Source organism: Camponotus vicinus, unplaced genomic scaffold (assembly GCF_025532165.1).
Source record: "Camponotus vicinus isolate PSW18456_S1 unplaced genomic scaffold, iyCamVici1.0 SCAF_8, whole genome shotgun sequence".
In the NCBI taxonomy this organism is placed as follows: domain Eukaryota; kingdom Metazoa; phylum Arthropoda; class Insecta; order Hymenoptera; family Formicidae; genus Camponotus; species Camponotus vicinus.
The window spans coordinates 8452989-8470000 of NW_028141980.1; the positions used below are offsets into that span (position 1 = coordinate 8452989).

The window sequence follows — 17012 nt, forward strand, 5'->3', positions numbered from 1 at the left end:
ACGGTGAAATTCGAAGAGGCAATTCTTTGAGAGCATACGACGATCTTTTTGACGGAAAATGTGAGTTTTCGCGTGAGCGCCCAAGTCGAAATTTTAAATTTCATTTTTCTCATGTTGATAGGTTTCAAAGAATTTCGGTAGATTTATATAAGAATTGAGCACTTACTTTGTACTTTAAATAGTTAGACAGTAACCAATAATTTTTCATTTAGAGATTTAAAAGGAAAGCTCTTTCAGCAATAAGCTATAAATTAAATAGTTTTAAAAGAGAAGATGATTTAATTGTTTAAAATATATCAAAGAAAGTAGATAGAAGTAGATGATAGATTAAAAATGGAACCGAAATTAGAAGAATAATTTTTATTGGAATTTCGTTGAACGAGAAAGAGCATTTTGATAATTACATATAATTAAAATTTTAAAAACAGATTTTTTCTTGCTGTAATAATACGAAGTATGTAGTTACATTCGTGTAATAATTCTGAGATTCGAGAATCATTTATTCGACTCTACAATTAGTCGATTTCCTCGTTTGTATTTTTAATCATTCTCTTAAACTGAATCATCGAAAGTGTCAATAATTAAGAGATAAGAGATTGAAGACCATTAAGTATTTCATTGATTGTTGAAAATACTTTTCCATTTTATATTGTAATTGATGGAATTTGGAATTGATAAAATTAATTAAGATAACATTAAGATTAATGTAAAAATATTGTCAACATTAATTAATTAAACCGAAAATACTTTTTCGATATCACTTTCTTTTTGTGCGAGGTCGATTAGACAAGAGAAGAAGATTCAAAACATGAAGGTCGTTGATAACGGTTATGTAGCTTAACGTTCCGATTATTTGTTTATTCTTTTCGCTATTGACACAAAAGAAAGAGACTGTTAAAATGAACTTGAGCGAATTCGAAAATAGTTAACGATTTTCAATCACAATTTCAACGAAAAGGAAGATTATGTTCGTTATTATTATTTTGTTAACAAGATGTAATTGTATGATCAATTTAATTAATTATTTTAATTAATCTAATTAATTTTAAACTGTTGTTAGGATTCTAAAATTTTAACAATTGGCGTTATTTATCGCATTAATCGAATTGATGAATATATAAACTGTGATGGAGAGATTTTATTTTTTCTTGATGATGATTCAAAATAAAATTTGATGAAAAATTAAAGTTAATATTTAATTAATTAATAAGTTAATATTTAATATTTAATTAATATTTAATATTTAATAAACATGTATTGTATATGTATATAATCACGCTGTCTAAAATATCAATTTTGACTTTAAAATAAAAGGTTTCGATCCAAGATTTTAACTCGAAAAGTGTTTTGAGAATTTTTACGCGTTTCAGATCATGATAGCTTGTAAGCGTTTTAAATATTGTTTTTTTTACAATAGAATGTCAGAACGCATCATCAAGTTAACAATTTCAAATGATGTTATATTCTTGTGTGTTTATCAGATGGTCAGGCGATATCATTTGGACACTGGTATCCTTCATGGACAACATAAGCCACTACAAGAACTAATCAAACATGATTTATATCAAAGATGTTTGTTCGTTAATTGTTTCTAAAAATACAAATTAAAAAGGTACAAATTAAAAATTTAATATAAATGATTGTAGAAGAGCCTAATTTGCACCAAAAAGCTTTATTTATATAAATTTCATATTTTATATATATTTAATATATTTAATATATTTATTAAATTTAAAGTTTTTTATTTACATTTAGATAAATAAAGCTTCTTCAAATTAGGCACTTATTGATATATAAATTTAAAAAATTTATAGATATTATAATATAGATTTAATTTAATATATTTATATTCTTCATGTCAAATAATTTCAAAAGTATTTTAGAAGCTCATTCTGAGAAGATTGAGAAAAATCTCTTTTTTTTTAAACTAGTGCGTGAGGGTAAAATAAAAGAGAAGCTAGAGAACGGTAATTTTTTCATAGAAACATTTCCGGTTTTACAAGTTCAATCGGATCTTATGTTATTATGTAAGATGAATTCTTCTACATATATAAAAATATAAAAAAAATGTTTAGTTTTTCCCTCGTGCATAAGCCTAGAAAAGAAAGAATTTTTTTGTCAACAATCTGACAAATTTTAATTAAATATTCAACAAAGATTAAAAAATTTTCGACATTTGTTACAAATAAAAGCGAAAGCTTTTATTATACTTGAAAAAGTATTGCATATAGATTAAATATAAATATAACAATATTCTCACAATCAGACAATTATTATATTATATATATATATATATATATATATATATATATAACAGAATTTTCTCCAGTGTATTCATTTAAATATTTATGTTATATATTTATGTTATATGATTCAGAATTAGAGATCGAACTAGACTGTTTCGATTGAAACGATTGCGGTGTTGCTTGGTGTAACAATATCACTAACCTTCTTCAAGACTGCTTGAATTATCTTCTGAATTATCTACTGATTTTTCTGCGTTTTCTGGGAGATTTATCAACGTTTTGGCTACCATCAAGATCAGAACTGGAAAATAATGGCTCACAGCTTCTTGATTTAGCAATATTTATATGAAGCCGACTAATAGTTGCTTCGATAGCAGAAGACCTGGTGGACGGCTGTGATGACTGCTTGATGGAATATCATCAGCATTTCTATTAGAAGAATTACTGGAACCACTTAGTAATCTATACAAGGTAAAAAATAAAAATTATTGAATTAATCAGTATTATAAAATCTTGCTTGAATTATGTGCACATCGTTACACTCGCAGGCACTATGATTTTTCATGATAAAATAATCCATTGTATTTTAGAATCAATTTTTTGTTTTGTATGTTTTCAGATGCTGCTATTTCGAAAGAATAGTTTCCACTGCATGTCGTTACTTCTACTCTTGTTAATCGGCTTAGCATATGAATACGATATACTCTTTAAAAGTATATTTTTAAAAGGTTCTAATGCACGTTTGACTTGCCTTTCGTGTGCTCACAATTTCTTAAAATTTAAACTATTTCCTACAATTTAAAACTTAAAACCTCCAAAAGCATGGATTAAGCAGATAGTATACGTTCGTCAAATTTCAAAATTATTGAAGAATCAGTCGCAATATTGAAACTATCGTTCTTCTTTTTTTAAATGTTCTTTATAAATGTTCAATTTCCAAGCTTGTTTTATTTCTTGAATTTTTTCTGCACAAGTGATTCTCATGTCTCTTATACTACGAAATTTCATTACTTTAGTAAAAGAGTGCCAATTATGATCGATATTAAACATTAATTTAATTGATTAAATTTTTTTACGCCATCTTTTAACCATCTTGAAGCCTTCTCTATTTCTGGCAAGTTCTATTGCATAAAATTGAATTCGACTTGTCAATATACAGTTTTTTTTCGTATAATCTTTTGTACAATCTGCCCTTAATAATGTGCCAAAACTATAGTCTTCCACAAGATTCAAGTTCTATTGTAAACTACTATTTTTATTAACAATATCAGAGTGTCAATATGTAAAAGTATTGACAACAGTGGATTAATAACTTCCCATACAGCACCGAAAGATTGCAAAAACGTTGCATAGACATACATTGAAATATTGTAATATTGCATAGAAGTTGCGAAATGTTTCTGCAACATTACTGTAAGCTTGCAGCAACGTTGAAATGTCCGATCTCAGAAATATTACAATGTAAGATTGTAGTAATGTTACGGTGCAACGTATTTGCAATATTAAAACGCGTTTTGCTACAAATGCAGACAGTTTTAAATTTAATAAATAAACTTTGAAAATATAAAGAAATGTTTAAGAAAAATAGGAAGAAAACATTTACCGCCTTTGAAAAAAACATCTATTAGTGTTTTTTTTATCAAATGTGTCTTATTAAATATTTATCTCAATAATATACATACAATTATTTTACATACACTCGATACCAGAATATTTTAATACGTGCAATAAATGAATTATTTCCCATTTACCTATTCAATGAAGAAAAATCTGTTTAATATTCTGAATCTCAACGAGGGGAAACAAATTATTTGTTTAATAATCTAGATCCCTTATTAGGATTCAGAATATTAAATATCAAGTCGGTTTATCAGAAATTTAACTGACACAAGAAATATAATTACTACGTTAGTCCTTTGTAGGCCTTATATCCACTTTAGATGAAAATTCGAATACGAGTTAGTTAAGTTTGGGTGGCCACATAGCGGCAAGTAAAAAAACACATGTTATACATTTTCGCTATGTTAAAATGTTGCTGCAACATTGCCAAAGTAATATTACAAAATAATGTCTCTGCAATATTTCTGCAGCATTACACTGCTGTGTGCAATGTTGTAACATTGCAGCAATGTTGATGCAAGCTTCTGTGCTGTATGGGATTATAATGAATGGATTTTATTATTGTTGAAATTTACAAAGGTTCATTTATATTACAATTAGTAATTGCATTAATTTTTGATTAATTAAAGTTATAATGTTTTAATTATGAGATCTGACGGGTAGTGACTTTAGCCTCCTTGGCCTTTGTGTCCGCCATACCGATCGATTTGATCGCGAGAAATCTACTACTTTTTCCTCAAAACCTACCTTCTTCTGAGGTTTTAATTATGAGATCAACAAAACACGCCGCAACTCGATTCTATTAAGGATTCAGGAGATGCTTGCAACCAAATTAAGAAATCTTTTATGTATAATTGATTTATATTAATATACATATATATCTTGGTTCATATGAGTTGTTAAAAAAACTATGTATTTCACAGAAGACTTTGATAACATATTTCTTTCCTAATGTTAGGACTTTTTTAACATCCTCAAAACTTTCTCTTCTTGTTTAATAAATTTTTTAATGCACTTATAAATTTTTTGGTCCATAGTCTACCAGACGAAATGATTAAGAAAATGTAATAACTAGGGTATATTATTCCTACATGGAACATTTTTGCATTTTTAAAGAAAAACATATTCCTATACATATAGGAAATATATATGCGGTTGATTTTCTTTAACAAAATTGTATCGAGGTTATTTATATTTTTCGAGTTATAAACAAAAACTAGAAATGTATGGACATGGAATGCCGTACAGAAAAATGTATATTTTTTTTATAATTTACACAAAAATATTAGAAATTTACGTACATGGAAATTAATGTACGTATATGCTTAAGCATATGATAGTGCTCCCAGTGGAAGTTATGGAACAATGACGTACATCACGAGAGCTATTGCTGTGATGCTTGATTGTTTGCCGAAAGATGGCGATTTAGAATGTTCAATATAGTAGCAAATATTAGAATTATATATTAATATATTATTTTAGAAATAAATGATCTTTAATTGTAGCAAAAACTTTCAATATCTCAGATAAATCTGCATTGTGATTTTTCTACATATAAGTTCCATTTTTTTGTGTACAATTATCTTGTAATTTAATATTTTTACCTTAATTGAGAGAAAAAGATGATCAAAGTAATTATTAATAAATATTAATTATGAATTGCAGGAAATGAATATTGAAATTAAAATGTTAAAATAGTATTTTGTTATATATTGAGCTCTATTTTTACATTTTGAAAAAAGTGGGAAATTGAGTCGGCAATATATTAAGAAAATAAATCAAGTTTTGTTAACTTCATTAAATCTATTTTATTCTCTTTATTACATCAATATATTTGTTAAGAACATGCAGCTCAAAGAAAGTTTAGGATATGCAAGAAATTATATTGAAACTTTCTTTATACAAATTATAACAAACTTTTTACCTATTTGGTCTTTGGACTCTTGGAAAATGGATTTAATTTGTTTAACCAGGAACTTCTGTGAAAAAAATTTCATTTATTAAATCATTGAAATGTGCAATATATATATATATATATATATATATATATATATATATATATATATATATGTATATATATGCAAATAGTATATAAATACATACGTTTCCTCTGGTAGTACGACATCCACGTTTTCAGCTTCTTTAATTTTATTTTCCTTGAGTTTGGCAATTAACTCTGATCTATATTGAATTTTCAAAGGTTGCGGTGTTGTTTTGTTTAGTTTCAACCATTTTTTTAAAGCTTCTAAATATGTAAGACCATACCATTCTATTTCTTCTCTTGTGTACTGAAAATACATTAATATTGCATGCAATGATTTATGTATTTAATATAATACAATGTGCTAGAGCTATCAATATTTTAATATTTAGCAAACAAATAGCATTTTTTCAATTAGTATATCTTGCTCTAAGTTTTTTGATATAGTATATAGAGAAATTACTTACAAGTGACAGATATTTCTCATACTTAGCATATACTTCCTCACGCTTTTCTGGATTGTCAGGATATAAAGTTTTATCTGCCAAGTATCTGATGTTTCAATCTCAGAGCTAGTAAAGATCTCAAATCGCAGGCTTCTGTCTGTAAATAATAACTCCAATTTTCAAAAAAACTTGTAAAATATACTTTTTAAAAATCTTGCAATATATATATATATATATATATATATATATATATATATAATTACACTATTTTCTTTACCCATTTAACTTAAAGATTAATGTACCTTTAATAAATAATGATCAAATCCGTAATTTTAGTGAATTAATCTGATTGTTCTATTAGTAACAACAACACTCATATATGTGTCAAGAACTTCGCTATAGAGAACAGATTTCTTCAGATGTAGTATCCAAAAATGGGACCCTTCTCTTATATTTACCCTTCTTCTTAAAACCTTGCACAATGGCTTCTCCTCCCCATATATCATTATCAATTTCCTTTGGGTACAATAGAGATAACGGTACATTTTGTACTGGATATCTGTAAGCAGATTATTCAAATATTTAATATAACTGCCAGTAAATTACTTATGATAAAAATAATTATATTATTCCATAGGAGTTGTATAATGATATGTAACGTACACTTCCCCACGATTATTTTTCACATAAGTGCCTTTCTGTTCAATATAATGAACTGGAGCAGGCTTCTTCTTCCATTCTTTCCAGAATTTTTTGTATTCTACTGGTAACTCTGCACCAATTCCTTTAGACCACCGAGTTGGTCTTGCATAATAGTACAATCGCTGTAACAATTGTCCATGTTTATATTTTTATTTGTCTCTTTTATTTACATTAAAATCAAAACAATATTTTTTTCATTTAAATTTCAAATTATATACATTTTGTGTTCACATTACATTAAATAAATATTATAGGCAATTAGTAGAAATGAGAAATGTTATAAATAATAAACCTATATTTCCTAAAATTAAAATGCAATGCATATAAGTGTAGTATTTTAAATGTTGATTTCAATTCTTATGTATAATAAATGGATAAATAAAATTTAATTTAACATCATGCGATATATATCAGTAAATATTGTTAAATCAATAATACTATTGCATTATCTTCGATTTAAGCGAGATCTACATAAGTGTCTGTTTTATCTTTTTTTTTTAAATAAATAAGGACACATCTTTTTAAATCTCGCTTAAAGCTAAAATAACTTTGCAATCGGGTCTAAATGAATAGTCTTTAGGTTAAGTTTTACATAATAAAAAGTTACACCACAAGAAGCTACAAATTTATATTACCTGTCCAGCTTCTTTAGCCGACATGTCGTTTTATGAATTTTGATTAATTAAAAATCATGAATAATTAAAAAAAAAATCAAATATCACGCTTTATTTACTTAGATCGTAAGGGACGAAAGGAAAGTAAAGATTTCCTTGTGCTGATTGGTCAATTAAATGCTACTTTACTCTACGAGTACGATTTTTGAACGTAGCCTAAATCGGATGCCATCTATACTATTTGCCTTATACTATTCTATATACTATTCATTCATCGACTGAGTAAACTTACCATATATCGATATTTTCAATGAAGTATATATGCATATATAATATCAGAGAGAAGACTGAGAGATGTCATGACCCGTTTTAAGATGATCCCTGGAAGCGATACTCCCTCTGTGGACACTAAAAACGTGGACATGAACTACAAAACCAATGTCCACGAATGTTCTCAGAGGGTAACACATATGTCCCTCTGATAATATAAATAATATAAATAAAAATATAAATAATTTAATTAATAATAATTTATTATATAACAATATTAGTATGTTCTCTCTTTTCACGCTATTATTTATTTATTTATTTATGTGTCTTCTTTTTCTTTTTCTCAACATCATTTATTTATTTATTCAGTTCGCTCTAAGTCAGTCTTTTAAAATGCAAAACTAAATATTATAAAATTTGACTTCGGAAAAACGCGGTAAAACAATCGAATAAATTCAAATCATTAGCATAACAAAAGGTTCCGTGATATATCAATCGTTTAATAATTAATTTAAAATAAAATACCTCTATAATTTAAAATTCCGCGTGTTTATGTAGTACGTAAAATATTTCGGCAGAGAATTATCAATAATATCATGTTTGGCCTTGACGACGTATAGCAAGCGCGCTATACATATCACGGCTTTGTCATCATTCGCACGGTGACTCTCGAGTAATAAAGTAGTGATGAGAAACGCTTCGTATATTGTAATTTTTGTACTAAACACGATTATGATTAGTATCGAAACATAATTTGCTATAAATATTAATAATTAAAAATTAATTAACTTTTGATAAACATGAAACTGTATCGCAACGATAAATATTTATCGAATCGTAATCATTCATTACTGCGAATAAAAATTGAAACAGGGAATACATGAAAGGGGACAAGAGAATTAAATATATTATGATCTTTTGATCATCAATGCTTATTATAATATTTCTTTAACAATATTAGAATTAAATATATTTCGACCAATGCTTTAAATTTTCTCAATCCTGGTTAATTAAACAAGAAATATATTTAATTCTAATATTGTTAAAGAAATATTATAATAAGCATCGATGATCAAAAGATCATAATATATTTAATTCTCTTGTCATCTTTCATGTATCCCCTATTTCAATTTTTATTCGCAGTAATGATTGATTACGATTCGATAAATATTTATCGTTGCGATACAGTTTCATGTCGTTTATCAAAAGTTAATTAATTTTTAATTATTAATATTTATAGCAAATTATGTTTCGATACTAATCGTAATCGTATTTAGTAGAAAAATTACAATATACGAAGCGTTTCTCACCACTACCTTACTACTCGAGAGTCACCGCGCGAATGATGACAAAGCCGTAACGTATAGTGTGCTACTGTTTATATTTTATATTGCCAAAGTCGAACACCGTGTTATCGACAATTCGTTGAAATATTTTATATATTATAAAATATACACTAACGCGAAATATATTAAATAACAGAAATACTTTAATTTATTGATTATTAATTAAACAATTTATCACGGAGCATTTCGTTACGTTAATTATTTGCATCTGTAATTCGATTGTTTTACTTCGTGTTTTCTCAGAATCCCTCCCCCCCCCCCCCCAAATTATATTTAGATTGTCAAGTAGAGTGATAAAGTAACACGGATGGAATATATTTGTGACTCTAAGTATTAAAATAATAATTATTGTCCGTAAAGATCACAATGATCGAAGTGATTATTTAATATTTTGTATTCCTATCATTTTATCGATTCTCGATTAAATTGTATATTAATATACAATTTAATCGAGAATCGATTTAATGTGATAGGAATCCAACATATTAAATAATCACATCGATGTTTGCAATCTTTACGGACAATAATTATTATTTTAATACTTAGAGTCACAAATATATTCCATCCGTGTTACTTTATCATTTTACTTGACAATCTAAATATAATTTGGGGGGGGATTGTGAAAGAACACGAAGTAAAACAATCGAATTATAGATGCAAATAATTAGTATAACGAAAGACTTCATGATGAATAGTTTAATAAATAATCAATTAATCTTAATCAATAAATTAAAATGCTTCTATAATTTAATATTCCGCGCACGAATATTTTATATTACAGAAAATATTTCGGCAACGAGAGAATTATCAATAACACCGTGTTCGACCTTGATAAACAGTATCGCGCTATTGTTAATATGTTACACGGCTTTATTATCATTCGCACAGTGATCTTGAGTAGTGACGTGAGAGACGTTTCACATATTATCAAATTCTTTCTTTACATAGTCAACCTTGGCGATATAAACAGTACCGCGGTAATGTTTCTGACTTACGATCATTCGCTCAGTGGCTCTTGAGCAGTGAATATCTTGAGTAGTAATGTGAGACGTATCATATATTATCAAATTCTTTCTCTGAACACAATTGCAAGTGCAACGAGGAACTTTTCGTGAATGAATGTAAGTGCAACGAGGAATTCAAATGAGTGCAACGAGGATTGAAGTGCCACGAGGAAAAAGCGAAGAAAGCAAAAAAAAAAGGAGATTTTGGAAATGGATGGACCAATGAAATATGATGTAAGTCATTAATATAAATTATTTATCACATTCATTATTTGTTATATTGTTGCGTCCCCGCGTCCCGTCCCGCTGTATTCGTCACCCGTTGAATTCTTTCGAAGAAGGTCGTTTCCGCGCGCGATGTCAAGATATTGTTATAAACAACGACTGTCAAAGAATCTGAGCCCAGCTGTCAAGCTGTGCGGACGCGCGTCTATTTGTGATCCATTTTACGATTATTCTGAATTCTTGTATGTTACTCGCGGTTTATTAAAATTCTTGTGCACCTTAAATCGCGTTATTATTTACGAGTGCACGAACGTCAGCGTATGCCGAAAAAAATATTCCATTTTATTTTAAAATATTTATAAAACATTTATAAAATTTTTTATTAATTAATATTTTCAGTTACTTCTTATATTTTATAAAACATTTCATATTAATATATTTATTTAAATATTTCATGTATAAAAAAAATAGAAATTTTTTTATTTATCATATTTCTAAAAGTTTATATCTAAGAAATATAAATTATTTTGTAATTACGAAATTTATAATATTAAAAGATAATAATTAGTTTTAAAAATAATTAGTTTTAAAATCAATTATTTTGAACATTGCTTTATATAATAGATTTTCTTTTATCTTTTATATTTTTATTTATTATTTATATTTGCGAATTTAAATTTATGTACTATATTACAAAATAAATTTCAAATTATGTATTATATTATATATAAAATTATATATAATATAACCCTCCCATGGGGTACACCTTGTCGCGGTGGGAGGGCTTAGTACTTGGATGGTGCCTTGAGGTTTATCTTAAATTTTTCTATTTATGATAAATTTTAAGGTGCCTGAATGGGAAGCTAAGTACCCTTTCGCGTCGTCGGTGCCGTCAACGTGCCGCGGACGGCAAGCGCTTCGTTACCGCGTTTTCGCGTTGCAGTATTCTCGCGTTGTCGCGTTTTCGCGGAACTTTTGGACTTTTTCATATAAAATCCCAATTTCATTTATTGTCACGAGTCTCTACTTCCGATGCCAACTAACTGGGATGTTTCGAGTTTGCACACGTTACTATACAACGTACACTCGCGCTTCGTGCTTCGTGCTTCGTCAAGTGATTCGGCCCGAATTAGTTAGAACTTGATCGATTGCTCGGAATGGTCGTCAATGGGTCCCTTCTCTTTGCTCGTCTACAGCCATACGCACTGCGTGTGTTAACCCTGTCGAGGAGTCGAGTGGATTCCCCTAGGCACGATTTTCGCTCGGTAAAAGGGGTTGCCTCCCCATTTTCTAAATTGCTGAATGTTAGCATTTAAAAAATGTGGGTATCCTCTTCTTTTGCCGTCTACTAGCCTGGTGTAGCATATAGCAACCGCGGGAGGCATAATATGTCCGGGCGGAGCACCTGAAATCGTGCTTAGCGGGTCCAGGTTCGATACGAGATAGGATAATTATGCGCGAAAAAGAGTTGGTGAACTTCATTTTCCTCTATTTCCGTTAATCGCTTCGTCTTCTTTCCGGTTTGGGCTTAGTCCTTGCTCGTTGTATCGTTGCATTCCCGACCTGTTGACTCGAAGCTGATTCTCGTAAGTGAAATGGGATTTTCGCTCGTACCGAAACCGGGAGTGCCGTTCAAAGTATATACATATTAAGTATATACATCGCGCGATCAAATAGAAAATTTTTTATTGTACCGAAATAGTGCGGACACCGTTAAGTATCGCGCGTAAAATAGCGGAAATAGCGATATAAAAATATCGCTTGCGAGTGCGGGAGTGTCGTTATCGCGCGCCAACAACATGAGAGGAGGAGGAGGCCTGGGAGAGGCATCTTACATCGGCGGAGCAACCTGATGGTGAATATCTATTATTTATATGTTAATTGTTATAAATCGTTAACTTGTTATAAACGAACAATAATTCGATCTTATTATTTAAATGAATTAAAGAGAAAGATTTTTATAAAAGTCATATAAAATTTTCTATTTAAAAAACGGTTTCAAAAATTTATAAAATTTTTCCATACGTGTTTATCTGCTTATTATTTTACACATGGGATATAAAATTCCGCGCGATAAAAATTTTTTTAAATATTAATTGCATTTTGTGAGCATTATTATAAATGAATTTTATATTTGTATGTTACAGACAACTAGCTTCGATAACAACAACTCCGCTGTTGCGCATCAGTGCCGGTGAGTGAAAAAAACTTTTATTTAACTTTAAGGTAACAGATTCGTAGAGATTGCAGATGTAGATGTAGATGTAGATGTAGATGTAGATTGTAGATTGTAGATAAATCCGTTGCCTTAAAATGGATGAGCTAGGATGGATTAAATTAAATAAATTAAATTAAATAATTAAATTAAATTAATTCAATTAAATTAAATAATTTTAATAAGTTCTTTCGAACTTATGCTTTGCATCTATTGCGAAAATATATTGAAATATTAATTAAAAAAAGAAGAGATTAAGAAAAGATTTTTTTGTAAAGATTTTGTCTAATTTATTAAATAAAGGACACGCATTAACAATTACCAATTTTATCAATTTTTGATGCTAATTTATTCTTATAATACGCACTTATCTTCTAATTGCTCATAGCTCATCCATCGTAGAATTTGTTTGTAGATATTGTTTTTAAACTTTACTTTAACTTAATATAAAGCCAAATGATTAATTAATTAAATAATTTGTAATATGATAAATACACATATTAATTTTATATTTTACTATAAAATATAATTTATAGAAATTTGTAGTAATTTGGCTTTATTTCAGTTAAAATAAAGTTATATTCAATATTTAACGAACGATCGTGAAATCGAACGATCGTTACTAAATGAGCGTAAATATTTCACGCTCTTTTGCCGGTAATTATTCGGCAAAAGAAGGAGTAATTATCTCCTTCTTCGATCTCTGATTAGAGATCGAGAAAGAAAGTGGCCAGGATCAACGAAAGGTAGGTTCAACTGGCCTGAAGAGTACGGTTAGGGTACGCGGTTAGGGCACGTGACTAAAATATATACATGATTAGGTGAGGTGATGATTAGAGATAGGTTCCTCAAATCTCGAATAATTTTAGTTAATCAGGAAGTAGGGTTGTTAAGGCTATTAAGTAAAATCATTAGAATTCTTCTATTAATATTAGGGTTGTTAGGGCTCTTAAGATCATTAGAATTCTGTTATAGTAGGATTGTTGGAGCTATTAAAATTATTAGAATCCTTTAATAGTAGGGTTGTTAGGGCTATTAAGTAAGATTCATTCTTTCTTTTAATATTCCAATAATCCTAGGGGTAAATTAAAATTATTTTAATTAAGTTGAATTTATTTTTAAAAACGTAAAAATGAATATAACATGTTTTAAAAATAAAAATGTTTTAAAAGGGAAATTTAAATTATCAAAATTATCTTCAGAAATATTAAAGAAATTGCATAATTATTAACGTTTAAGAAATCTTAACATGTTATATTTTATTTTAAAACTTAAAAATGTATGTGTATTAAATCGAATATAATATTAAATCCAAATGTTAATGCTATCAATATCAAATTATTATATCAATGTTATTAAATATTTGAATAAATGGAATTATTATTTGATATTGATAGCATCATAAATTTGTAAATTGTAAATTGTAAATTATAAATAGTTATAATTGTATTTTAATTATAATATCTAACATTGATATTTTAATTGTAAAATACAATACAATTATGACTATAATTATATTATATGAAATTGTATTTATGATTGTAAATTCTTATGTAAATTACACGAAAAATTATCGAAAGTATACGTATAATGATTACATAATAGTAATTAACATAATAGTAATTCATTAAATTAAAGTATTTGTTTCTGTAGTATATATTTTTGGAATATTCATAAAAGAGTAACTGTTTGTATTTTCATGTCAAAGAGGAACTGAATATTCTTAAAATAAATTATTAAATTATGATTGCGAAAATACCGTGTTCTTTCCGCGTTCTCTTCGCGTTCTTATACAAGATTATCATTTTAACAGAAGAATTTTATCGCTGTCCCTCTCGTCAGATAATATTCCTAAATATTGCTAATTAAATATAAAGAAATGTCGAATAAGAGAGTGAAGATTCGATAAGATTTGTGATAAGTCAACGATTAAATATTAACTTCACAAAATTTAACGATCACCTTCGATATTATAGAATCGCGAGTTAATTATTATGAATTTAATAATTTATTTTTTTTGGTTATATTTGTATTTACGAATTTTTTTTTTCATATCGGAAAATATTCATAAATAAATTAATAAATTACCGTTGCGAAAACACCGTGTTCTTTTCGCGTCCTTTTTCGCATTCTTTTTCGCGTTCTTAGACGAGATTGTCGTTTTAATAAAAGAGTTACCATTGTTCCTTCCGTTAAATAAACTTTAATGAAAGTTGCGTGGCTCGTACCGCCAAGGAGTCAAAACGATTTTCATCATGGAGAATTATTTTTCATCGGTTCTTGTGAGATCCATTCGCGACGTCTAGTTCGGTGCCCTGTTAAAAATTGGGAATTTTTATTGTAAGATTGAAGGAACTAATCTCAGGTTTTCCTGGCAATTTCCGAAAGCAATGATTTCGGTAGTAATTCAACGATGATACGCTTCTTTAACGTCGAATTAATTTAAATAATATATATTTAGATGAGAGAAATGTATCTTTTCTTTTCTTCGTTAAAAATGTTCTATCATTATTAGGATTGGTATTATTATTGTCTATATATATAATGCTAGAAAGATTTAATAGTAGATTAAATATGGATATAGCGTTGTGTATAAATTTTAGGTTTTCAAGTAATTTCATATTGTAATTAATTTGTATAAATTTTTTGATAAAAATAATTACGAACGAATATATTTTTAATTAATATAATTTGTCTCTTTTGAAAAATTATTTTTAGGTGCTGGGGATATTAACATTAATTTTTAGTTTCTTTTAAGAAACTATTTGCAGGTATTGGACATCCATCGGCATTTTGAAATATTAGTTTTTAGATATATACCATTTTATATATATGTATAATAAAATACATGCACAAATTTACGTATCCAAAATATTTTTATAATTTTTAATAATGTTATATATTATATATACGCGAAATTATACATGTATATTATATAAAATGTGCGAATACTTAAAAATTTCGAGACAAATCGAATGGGTACCTATATCAGTAAGATATTGATTAAAAGAAAAGAAATTATTAATTTAAACGTTATAAGAATAAGAATCTAGAGAATTAATCTAGAATTAATTGTTTAAAATTATTTGATTTATTTTATTTTGCACACTGTTCGAATTGAAATTTTTTAAATCTTGCTGATATCGGGTTCGATTCGTCTCGCGCGCGCGAACCGTACCCCAAATTATGTGTTCGCACATTTAACACAAACTCCAATAATGCATGTATTTTATTATTTATAAATATAATCGTTCGTAATCACATTTCAATAAAAAAGGTCGTTATATCCATTTAATTTTCAATAAAGAAATATATTTCTTAATAATGGAAGAACATGTTTTCTAATGTGCATATCAATTTCGTGAATTGGAGATAATGACGAGGGATAATTGTGGTTGATTTATTACTGAAATCATTGCTATCGGGAATAGTCCGGAAGATCCAGGATTCGTTCCCTCCTACAGTGAAGTTCCCGACATTCAATGGATTACTTAACTTTTCTTCGCAGATTGATGTTGCGAAATCTAATGTAGACACAAGATGTTAATCGTTCTCCATTTTTAAGATCGCTCCTCTTTTTATCGGATATTACTGATATATCATTCGCGTATCTGCAATTGAATATTTTGAATATTATCGATTTATTTATTCGTCGCGTTTTATCGCGAATTTTAAATCGCGATTTATCTTATAAAAATTCGCAAGTAAATCGGTCGGTGAATCGCAAACATTACAGACCTCAAATGATTGTCGAAATATTTTTGATTTTCTATACTTACGTGATAGCAATTATATCGCGCTCGTGTCTATTGAGAGCTTCGATTATTATATTATAAAAATTACGTATCGCGATCAAATATTCCGCATATTATGGACTTATTTATTCGTCGCGTTTTCCCGTGAATTCGAGTCGCGATTTATCTTATAAAGATTCGCAATTGACTCAGACAATGAGTACTGTATTCGTAAATATTACAGACATCAAATTGTCTGTCCAAATATCTTCGCATTTATGTGATAATTATATCGCGCGCGATTATAATGTCTATTGAGACGCTTCGATTATTATATTATAAAAGGTATACATATCACAATCGGATATTCCGAATATTATCGATTTATTTATTCGTCGCATTTTCTCGGGAATTTTAAATCGCGATTTATCTTAATAATTTAATCGTTGATTTATGCCTGTTTCTACCAACGTCGTTTAACTTTAATCTTAGCTTAACTCACTCTTTGTCTCCTTCTAACTGTTCTTTTAATTTGCAATTAACAATTACATATTTTTTCTTCGAAACAACTATGTTTTCTTTACACCAATTGATTCCTCTCATTATTTT

General features: G+C 28.1%; 1 pseudogene across 1 annotated transcript; it reads right to left on the reverse strand.

Annotated features, from left to right (window-relative positions):
* Nucleotides 1-5659: 5659 nt before the first annotated feature.
* On the reverse strand, nt 5660-7787 carry LOC145975473 (large ribosomal subunit protein bL28m-like; annotated as a pseudogene). Its single transcript, XR_014439988.1, has 6 exons — nt 7631-7787; nt 6957-7117; nt 6596-6852; nt 6315-6450; nt 5970-6154; nt 5660-5845 (listed from the first exon to the last, which is right to left on the reverse strand). The product of XR_014439988.1 is annotated as a large ribosomal subunit protein bL28m-like (transcript).
* Nucleotides 7788-17012: the final 9225 nt, after the last annotated feature.